Consider the following 9,446-nt stretch of genomic DNA (forward strand, 5'->3'; position numbering starts at 1 on the left):
TACTCTGCCCGCCATCGCAACGATGACAAATGTGCCACCCGCAGTGGAAATATTGAGAGTTACCAGGACATTTATCAGGTAACATTTGAGCAATATGAAAGATAACCTTTTATAAGTGGACACAGATAAAGATGTATGTTCTGCCTCCTCACTGCATGGGATCCGTCTCCGGTTAATACTGCAGCTACCCACACGTGTCACCATGAAAATGTTTCTTATTTTGGGTTCAACCAGGTGTGAAGTCTATTTGCAGGATGGATTGTCCTGGTTAGTTGGATTCATGTACACGGAACTGGTCGTAAAATGTTAGGCGGTAGGTCGTAAGGACACTTATTTTTCCGGTTACCTTCCAAAACTGCACATTATTTTCTGTGCAGTATTTACCCATGATCCACAGTATTCTGCAATGTTAAAGAAAATATCAGGAACACTCAAGGCAACATCAACATGCCCCAGGCTGAAAGGTATCCCTAGACACCACATGTACCGTATAAATTTACCCATGACGTCTGTGCGGTATTGTCAAGGCTTTGTCGAGACTGGTGCAATTCAAGTTTCTGTTTTCACCAAAAGTGAATCTAACACAAGTGAGTATAAATCACCGTGTCATTCAGTTCATTCTGCATGCTGCAGGAGTGCTGAAGCCCAGAGAAACTTCTCATGGGAGAATTGAACAACAGCAACTGGCAAAACAGATTTGGTGGAAAAACTTTCTGTTCTTTAGCATTTCTGAAGGAATCTGAGCGATGATGTTATTTTTGGAAAACTAAGCCCTGCCTTAACACACATGCACATGCCCTGCCTTAACACTCATGAAATACTTGGTTTTAAAGCTGGCATATAAATAGAAATGATGACTTGCAAGTAGGATTTTTTTAAAAATAATTCAATCTACAAAACAAAAAAAATTCTCTTGCGTGTGATGCTATTAGCAGGCAGGCAGGATGACACTGTAAGACTAAAAGCAAGTCATGTAACTAACAAGACAATGAAATTTGTAGCTGTAAACTAAAGCAGGTTAATCTGTATTTTTACCCAGATCCATACCAAATAGCTCATACTTCTAGAGCCCAACCTTCCAAAATAACTGACAACTGATTTTTCCAAAAAAAAATTTCAGACAATTTTTGTATACTGCATTTATAAAAATTGACTGGATTTGTTAAAAGTTGTAGGAAAATGTCTGCATGGGTTCTCTCCGGATTCTCCAGCTTCCTCCCACGTCCAAGAACATGCGCTTCAGGTTCATTGGCCATTCCAAATTGTCTGTAGGTATGAGTGTGTGCGTGTTTGTTTGTGTCTCTCTTCCCCCGCCTCATGCCCTCAGTCAGCTGGGATAGGCTCTTGCCCCCACAGCGGATGAAGCGGTTAACAATGAATGAATGAATGTATGAAAATATGTGCTTGTTTTCATTTTTTCCCCCGCAATAGTTGCATGCAAACCAAACATTTTTAAAGACTCACTAACTTGTAATTTAAGTAGCTCTGCCACATTGGTAAAACTAGGAGAGATCTTTTTTACCTGATGTCTTTTGTGTCAACAACACATACAAACATTTAAATTATGTTTTCTATTAGAAATTTTAATTTCCAGTTTAATAGACTACATTTGTCAAGTTGCAAAGAATTACAATTTGCTTTTAAAACCTGAATCGTGGGTTTCCAAATGTGGAACATTTGGATACTTGCATCCTTGAGCCTTTTGTCAACACTGGAGCATGAGGCACATAATAATCAATTACTGAGCAGATGACAGCTATTTTTCAGAATATTATATAAACCAGTAAGGAGCAGCCCCTGCCCTGGGGACTGAAGCATTTCAAATGAATAAGTATGTGTATACTGTGTGCAGTCGATACATAAAGTATGCACAGCCCTTCTGTGGCCTGAAATATGTATAAAAAGGCAAAAGAAAGTCAATCTTCCTAATGAGGCTGAAAACAGCCAAAATCAACAACCCCTTACTTTTGATCTTGAATTAAAGATGGAAAACTAAAACACCAGGGTTGAATAATATGTGCTGACACTTTAATGGAATGCAAACTTTAAATGCATTCGGCACAAAGGGAATGCACACTGAAAGTCAGCATATTGTTACTGAGAAAATAGCTGTTGATGACATTAAAACTGATACTGAGCCTTTGTTACCAGGGGTCGCCTGCCCTGAGTGAATTAATGTTAGTGATTAATGCAGCTAGTAGAGTTCACATGCAGCGAGCGATAGGCTGGAGCTGTCAGGGGGGCACAGGCCTCTTGTGGGTCACAGCTTGATTTACATTCATCTCCAAGAAAGAACAGGAAAGGAGTGTTCTTGCTCAGTTTTGTTATATAGTCATTATTTTTACAAAAAAACAAAACAAAACAGTTTCTCTTTAACAAATTTGTTCCCAAAATCCAAATTCTTCTGATCGTAAACTTTATTCAGTTTATAAATTTTACAAGACAGTTTCAATTTTAGGCTAAATCATTGATCAAATGGACATGAGAAGACTTTGAGTACAAATAGAGTCTCAACTCTATATTTAGGTAGCAACAGTCCAAAATATCTCCAGGCTGCCTTATAAACATCTGCAACAATTAAAACTAGATAAATGTCTGTCCAAGGAAACAGATAGCCATTAAAACTGAAAAAAAACAAAAAAACAAAACATGTTATAGATTACAATGTGAGCCTGAGCATATGCTTAAAAAATATAAAAACAAACGAATTGGAGAAATCAACAAAGCATGTCTGATACCCATTCATGGATAGTCGATTGTTTGATATTTCACTGAGTTGTTCGACATCATATCAGAACGGGGCAACATTTGACGACTACCAATCTACAGTGAATTAACGATCTCGTTTCAGGGTCAGTGTTTCCAGTAGAAAACGTGCTCCAGCTCCTTTTAGTCATTTCTGTACCCCCATCTGATGTTATCCCCTTCTGATGATACCTATCAGGCAGTGGCACAATTACCCTCCTCAACAGATTTTCCAATAATTATCTTGTGTTTTAAATGAACAACATGATTGTAACCTTTCTTGTACATTGCAATATAAAATAGGGCGGCAGTGGCTTAGTGGAAGAGCGGGTGGTAGAGCGGGTCATCCTATGATTCAAGATCGGCGGTTCGATTCTCACTCCCACCCAGAAAACACCCGGAGTGTGAGCTGACAGTGGGAGGTGTCAGCTTACCTTTGGAGCACTGCCAAGACGCCCTTGAGCAAGGGACCGCCCCCTTTACAAAGTGCTCATGAGGGGCGCACCATGAAGGAGCTGCCCACCACCCTACCTCCCTTTGCATGCCTACAGGCCCCCTTGTGTGTGCGCGTGTGTGCTACAGGGACCTGTGCGTTTGAACCACTAACTAGAGTGTGCTTTCTTAATTTCTCTTCAGGGTTTAAATTAGTATCAAATTAGTAAATAAATAAAAAAATCTCTCTCTTTATATATATATATATATATATATATATATATATATATATATATATATATATATATATATATATATATATATATACACACACACATACACACAGTATATATACGGTATATATAATATATATACTGTATATAACACCATTTTCATGATGTGTAGTGTATTAGCTTCATCCCCAACTCTTACGTTGCCGTTAATGTACACTATTAGTCCGGAACAGACCAAAGGGAATTTTAGAAATGTGTCGATCTGCATTTTTTCCACCACTAGCAAGGCTTACACAGCACAGTGAAGGTACAATTCTCCTACCAACACCTTCATCCATCCATCCGTCATCCATCCATTCATCCATCAATCCATTTTCTTGTAGAAGTGACGATCACCATCCTGAGCAATCATCCTATCTTCACCTGCTTATTCGCCTTAGGGGTCAAGGGTTTGCTGACCTATCCCAGCTGGCTATGGGCAGGAAGCGGGGTACACCCCAATTATTTCACCAGCTCACCACTGAGCCACGTTCATGCACACAGGGATAACATACAAACTTGGTCAAACCTGGGTTTGATTCCTTTCTTTGCTGCTGTCACACAGCGCCTCCACAGAGAGGCTGAGGTCCTCCTTCGTACCCTGTGCCATCAGGGGGTACAATCACTCTGTCAGGAAGAGTGGGGGGGGGGGGTGGCGAGATCAGCACGTGGTTGAACAGATTTAGTTTAATTTTATACTTTTTATATTTTAATTTAATTTTATACTGTTTATATTTTAATTTTATACTGTTTATATTTTAATTTTATACTGTTTATATTTTAATTTCATGCTGTTTATATTTTAGTTATAGTTTAGTATATAAGTCCTGTTAGTGCTGCATGTGTCTGTTAGTGTAGTGTATGTCTTGCAGTATGTCCTGTGATGTCAGTGTTTCTTTTTCTCTATGTATCTATCTATCTATGTATCTATCTATGTATCTATCTATGTATCTATCTATCTATCTATCTATCTATCTATCTATCTATCTATCTATCTATCTATCTATCTATCTATCTATCTATCTATCTATCTATCTATCTATCTATCTATCTATCTATCTATCTATCTATCTATCTATCTATCTATCTATCTATCTATCTATCTATCTAACCTTCTTTCTATGAGGAAACACACTGCGCCACCGTGCTGCCCTATAACTCTGACTTGATTAGAATGAAAATGTTCTAATCCAATCCATATGCTAAATCAACCAGCTCATGGCCATAGCTTCATAGAGCATCAACATAAGAGATAAATTGATCATCTCATCTAGCACTCAAAAAGAAAGCAAACAGATTGCTTATTTCCCCCTCTAAAGAAGGAATCTCTATATTAATGTAGATATAAAAAAAACACCACCACCGCAGGCGAATAGATTCCATCATATTCTCAACACTGCAGGCTTAGATATCAACCAAAGCTATTGTTTAACCTTAAATGATAATTGCTCAGTGTGTCATTCAAGCACATTCAAGTCTAACCCGTATTTCACCAATAGAGCTCATCTGTGGTGACTGACTGAATCAAAAGTGGACCATAATTTGTATTCATCATTGATGATATTTAAAGCATAAATCTCTTCAGGTCAATAGCCTGCTGAGACATTTATCGGTATATCCTTTATGTAATTGTTTGTGCAGTTCATCAAGTTTTTGTCTCAAAAAAAACCAAATTAAATCTAAGCAGGCACAACATGCTGTCTGGCAAGACAAATTAGATCATGGCATATGCATGAGCTCTTTCTGAAACAATCACTTTGTCTCTCAGGTTGACCCCAATTTGAACTGAAACCAGAATAAACAATTGATGTCCCTCATTGAATTGTCTTCCTGCTTTGACTTAACTTAACTTTGCTGACTTTGACAAGGCAAATAGCTTGGAAACTCGGAGTGCTTAGTCAACTCTGTCGTGCGTGTATGTTCTTCAGTCCAACTCGTCTTTCCAAGAGCAAATGTGTCAATTCGAAGGTATGCTTATTCATTATAAAGAGAGTGATGGCTTGCCTGTGCATATTTTATGTTTTCAAACCTTGCAACTTTTATGAAGTTGTCTGAATGAGAAGCATTTAAAACTGAAGTGAAGTAATGTGCTTGAATAATTAATCTGTGAAGTCTTTGATGAGAATTAAGACCAAGGTCATCAGTTTTATTTAAGCCAGAATCTTTATTTATTAATCTTAATTCCATATTTAGCTTGTCCATGCTCAGAACCTTATGGATGGGGTGTCTGAGGTACATATAGGGTAACAGAAAAAGTAATCTGGTTTTCCCACTTGGGCTCTTAATGGTCCAGCTTTGTCAGAGGACGATACGTATGTAAATGTACACCCAGCGTTCCTATAAAGTGCTCATCCCCAGTGCCATCCTCCCTTGTCTGACATTACACCTCCTTTCTCATTGCTCTGCCTTGTACTGTCTGAGTTGCCAACTAAATCTTAGCCTCATCTTGTCCGCTGTAACCTTGTTTATTCCCAACAGTAGCATTAGCAAAGCTGTAAAAGTATTTATGGGGGTACAAATGTGGGACAGCCAATCTAAGGCAAATCTATAAATCCTGGCTGTTGATTTCTCAGGGCCAGGAGGTGCAGTCCGGTGATCAGTAGAGGTAGAAAATATTCCCCAGGTGACTCTATGTGACTAACGCACGGAGGCTGAGCAGCATGCCAAGCAGTGCTATGGCGACACTGTTGTGCTTATAATATGGCCAAGCTGGCCTTCGCCTCTGAAGTGAGACACTGCCTGGCTATCCATCTACCATGAGCTGGTATCATTAGCTACCAACCGATGGGGACCTGACTCAGCAATCAGTGTATGGTCTGTGTGCATGCGTATCAGTTTTACACCCTGCCCTTGGCTTGTTTTGAGAACTGTTGTTACGTTATGAGTTAGTACAAATTTACAATTCTAAAAAATATTGTAAGCAATTATATTAACTCCAGGTTTTTATACTGAGGCAGTCCCTCACAAACCCCACAACGTCAGTACAACCTCCCAATTATACCCAAACACCCCAACTCATTTGTAAGTTTTATTAAACAGTAGTTTGCCAAGTTTCACCAGTTGTAGCAGACTCTCACGTTGAGCCATCACACCCTTAATATCACTTCTTTCATAAGGGCTATGAATGTCTCACATTTACCAACAAAAATTAAATATAAAATACCACGCTAAGTAATTCCCTCATGATCTACATGGAAGCAGAATTCAATTGTTTGAATATACTCCACCTGTAACCATTTGCTCTCCTCAGCTATCTCTATCTAAAAAAGGCAAAAAAGCAGATGCAACTGTATTGTAGGTGTTATGGGCGAGAAAAAAGGAGAAGTGTTATTTGTGCAAGAGTTACAAATTTTCAACTTTGATGTGGAATTCATCCATATGCTTCTGGGTAATGTTGTGAAGCCTGACACAATAACATTTAAAGGGACAGTAAACTCATTTTTAAATGACATATATGTTATTCATCATCATGAAAAAATAGAAGAAAAAATGAATTTGATATGTGTAGCATCATCCCTTTGGTCAGAAAACCTTAAAATCTGTGCTGCAGCAGCTTCCGCATCCAGTGGTTACGTGGGTGTCATACGTCATTGGCGACATACTTAGCTTGGCAGCCATAGAAAACAATGTGATCAACAAAGCGATAAACCCGATAAAAATCATGGTTACATGCGAGGTGAATAGTTGTGCCAACACAACAGGACGAAAACACAAAGACAAGACCTATCCTTCTTCAGAATATTGGGGGGCGGCAGTGGCTCAGCGGTAGAGCGAGTTGTGCTATGATCCAAGATTGGTGGTCCGCTTCCTGCTCTTGCCCACCTTGGAGCGTGAGCTTACAGCGGGAGTTGTAAGCATGACATGTATGCCTGCGTTTTATTGAAGAATTACTAACTAGAGTGTGCTCTAGTTAGCTTTCTTAATTTCACTTTGGGGATCAAATATACAAAATTAATAAAAAAGAAGAAATACAAAAGTTTCACCCACACACAGAATATCATCCTGAATTGTTGACAGTTTTGTCTTTGATCTGTTAATGAGGCCTATAGAAACCTGGGAGCTTCATCCGAGTGCATCCCATTGCCACGGAACAAATATGAGACGAGGGATTGAAGTAACTTATGTTTCTATGTATACAATATTTTTGGTCTATATACTATTGCTTTCTTTTATTGGTATTTCTGTACTTCAAAGGATTACTGTGAAAATGCGTATGTGAAGTTAACACAACCAAATACCAATGGACAATTCACAGTTTGATAAACATTATTATAACTCACGTGACTGTTGCATTTAGAAATTCACTGTTTAAACACCTGAGAAAGGTTGTCATAACTGCCCACTTCCTTTACTCCTTCCCTCTTATAGCAGAAGTAAGTTGAAGACCCAGAAATCTTTTTCAAACTCAGTTGAACTTGTCTCTTTTAACCTTGCACTCATCTCAGGATTGTGCAGGGAAGGAGTTTTCATCAGCTTCCATCTCTAATAAGATTTACAGAGAGTATAGGGGAGAGCGGGGTCATATGTCTTGGGAGCTCCACCCTCAATATTGGCAAGGAAATCAATGCGATGAGTAAACCTGGTGGCACAGTTTGCAATCAGCTGCTAGGCCAAAAGTAATCATTGAATTAAAATAATCCGGAAAGGTTTCCCCACTGTTGCAAAGCTAATAACAAAAGAGTCATCCAGGCTTACGCCTTGAATTAGATATTAATCCTTGTATCAAGAATCATTTCTAGAGGGTTCAGAAGTCTGACCTTGCAGAGAGAGCCTCTCTGGTTTTTGGTCTGGACTTTCACTGCAGAACAGGCGCCTTGGCTCCTGAAAATTTAAACAGTGACATAATTCTGTGTTGGACAATGTTATTTCTCACTGCCTAATTCTCGTCCGTGAACAGTCCCTCAGCAGGCAGGAATCTCATCAGAGACAGTTTCTCACTTGTTTACATTAATCCCATCTAGATACTCACTACATTCCCACAGCAGCTCTTTGTAATTCTGTTCTATTGTGGTGGTTTTGATAGACAGTAGGCCAACACTACTTAATTATCTGTGAATAATAGCTTTGAGAGGCTCTGGAAATTCTCTTCTAATGCTCCATAATGGGAGTCAGGTAATTTGTTAATACTATTTGGACAGACTGAAAAGCCCTGCATGTAAGCTTTCACATAAATCCTGGTTCTGTGCTGTTTTATTCATTAGGAACAACCATTTAGCCAGCGGAGACTTGCTGTGGTGAGGACCAGTTGCACATTGCTTCAGGGATGTGATGAGACGTCTGCTACTTTTCTCAAACCTGTCTCAGTTTGGAGGGTATGAGACTCTACAGCAAAATCTGTCTGCCAGTTTCCTGTCAGACAGCTAGGTCAGATCTTTGTCAAAGCTCCAATCATTTTAGTTTATGAGAGGCTAAGTGGAGTAGGCTGAACAGCAGCCCCGACTTGTCCGCTTCTAGTTTAATTGCCATTTATTTTTCAATGCGAAAGTAAATACGGCTCCTTCTCAGAGGCACCATGTTATGAAACCTTTAAGTCTCCGTGTATTTAGTTTCGGTGTCAAAATGCTTTTCTAATGGGATTTATTTAATACCGCTACCAGAAAAACCTCCTCGTCAGATTTCCATGAAACTGACAGGGGAGAAGAACCATTACATTTTGGAGAGAATCTGGATAAAGAGGCAGATAGAGGAATTTATTTTCCCATTTCTTTAATGTTCTGTCATCTGGGACTTCTGGACCATTTTTGATCAATTACCCATGAACTACTTGAAGGATTAACTCGATACGAATTGGATGAGTGAAGCTATTCCTTTGAGTGGCACACATCATAATGAGGAAAATGATCTGCCTCAAACAAATGTGCTTTAATTAAATTTGTTTTCTTTTAGATAAGAATTCCAAAAATAATGATATTTCTCGAGAATTCTGCTTGACCCATCAGGAATGAGTAATTTCAGGATAATCTGCTGAAGAAGATTTTGCAGTACTGGAGTTTGATG

The sequence above is a fragment of the Antennarius striatus genome, chromosome 20, assembly GCF_040054535.1.
Source record: "Antennarius striatus isolate MH-2024 chromosome 20, ASM4005453v1, whole genome shotgun sequence".
NCBI lineage: Eukaryota > Metazoa > Chordata > Actinopteri > Lophiiformes > Antennariidae > Antennarius > Antennarius striatus.